Raw genomic sequence first — 2,216 nt, 5'->3', positions numbered from 1 at the left:
TTATCGGACACGTCGTGTGCTCACACCTGTGCAGAGATGGACAGATAGCGTCAGACTTGGCGGAGGTAAACACACGTCTGCAGCTGAGAGTGCGTGCGCTGGCCCTCGGTGAAAAAACGCCGCCTTGCACGTCCGGCAGAAGCACGTGAATGTGGCACAGAGACGCAACATGTCAGCTACAGTCTTATAGCATCACGATGCAGTGTGATCTTTCCAGAGGCACCAGGGGAAAAACAGACGAAACCGCTGAGGAAGGCGATGATGAGTCACGGAGGGCTGAGCGGATGCAGACGAGCGTCTGCATGGTTCACGCCAGCGCAGGTGTGCAGACAGACTTAATATGACCGTTTGGCCATTTTACTTTCCAAACTAAATAACGGAGGCCATTACGGCGGGACTTGAGCTCTGTTCAACAGAACTGAACAAATAACAGCCTCTGAATCTATGAGTATTTCTAAGCACCTCAAAATGTGACTGGACGTTTTGTGTTTAAAAGTTCTGAGAGGTTTTGACAGTTGAGAGTCATCTGCACACCCCCTCGCATCATCCACGTTGTACAGCTGGAGTGGTTATCCTGCCACGGCTTCTCAGTGGATACCTGTGATGACACAGCAGGCTGTGCCATTTTTTAGACCTCTAACAGAGAGCGAGAGAGGCAGAGCAAGACACAGAGAGAGGGAGGGAGAGAGGGAAGGAGAGAGGGAGAGAAAGAGCAGTAGACACACTGAGACAACACAGGTAAGGCGTCCGGGACGGCTGGCTGAATGCTATGCCACTAATAAAGGTCTGATTCAGCATGTCTGCTGCACTCATCAGTCAATCAGACGAGTTTGTTTTGTTCTCACACATCGTCTCCTGTCTCCCCAAAACTGCTCAGAGGTCAGAGGTCAGAGCTCAGAGGTCGGGATCTTCAGCAAGAAACAGGTTGATTTTTCTGGAAGATGTTGCCCGTGGCACTGTTAGAAGGATTTAAGGCGGCATCGGCTTTGAAATCCTCCAAACGTTTTAATCTCGTTTGTCCTGGAGGAGGTTTGCGGCTACACAGCTAACGGCACCACTGCCATGGCAACTTGGAGGGGGACGTTTTCACTCAGGCCGGTCCAGTCAGAGGGTCAAAGCGCTCAGTGGGGAACACACTGTCCCTGCTCGGAAACAGGCCCGGTAACTTAATGGGCCAGACAATATTGAGGGCCTCCGTAAAAGTAGCCCTGATGAAGGTCTTTCTTTCCCAGGAACCAGCCAAACAGTAATCTCAGTCATTTCTCATCTTTATACCCACCCTTTAATGTTTTGTTCATGGTCACCATGGTAATAAGGGGTTTTTAAAGAGGTCCATGACTCACAGCGTTTAACTCTGCCACCTTTAATTCCACCGTCCGGTACGAGCATCCTTCTCTTAGGGAAGCAGGATAGGGACGTCAATAAATGACGCTGAGGTTCGGTTTACGGAGCATCACTTGAGTTCCACTAACATCGCATGGATGCTTTGCTGGGTGAAGCTCCGCCTCCTACGGCCCCCTCAGACTGTTTTAAAGAGACGGCGACTGCAATCATCAGGAAAAAATTAGCTCAGTGCTAAGCAATACAATCCTATTGGCTGCCTGACCCATCCGCTCTATTTGAGGTCAGCCTAGACATTCCAATGGATAATCTTTTCCATTCCTCGGCTCTCTCTCTCTCTCTCTCTCTCCCCTCCCTCCCTCTCTCTCTCTCTCTCTCTCTCTCTCTCCTCTCTCTCCTCTCTCTCCCTCTCTCCCTCTCTCTCTCTCTCTCTCTCTCTCTCTCTCCCTCTCTCTCTCTCAGGGAAACTATAAGACTACAACACAAGGAGTGCTTTGTGCAAGACTCTTTGCCAGCTTTCTGTTATATTCACTTTGCACACATAGGGCTAACCACTTAATCATCTTTATCGACAGTATGTATGAATGCAAACAGAGAGCATGTGACTTCTGCACAGATATCCAACTCGATCCTCAGCGTACGAATGCTGGACGTTTCTCAGTGCTTTCCAGTAAATCTAGTTTCTATGGGAAGCTAGAAATATAACACTGCTGAATTAGGGCCCTAGCCACATCAACGCCGGGACAAGAGTTCAGACAATCTGAGCTATGTTTGCACCCTGGGAGCTTCGCCCACATTTCCCAGCATCCTTTGCTTTGTTCTTCTCCTTCACACCGAACTCACAACAAAAGGCTGTAATTGTGGTGGGCACTAAC

Source organism: Brachyhypopomus gauderio, chromosome 3, assembly GCF_052324685.1.
Source record: "Brachyhypopomus gauderio isolate BG-103 chromosome 3, BGAUD_0.2, whole genome shotgun sequence".
NCBI lineage: Eukaryota > Metazoa > Chordata > Actinopteri > Gymnotiformes > Hypopomidae > Brachyhypopomus > Brachyhypopomus gauderio.
The sequence above is the reverse complement of the archived record's forward strand: the minus strand, read 5'-3'. Positions refer to the sequence as shown.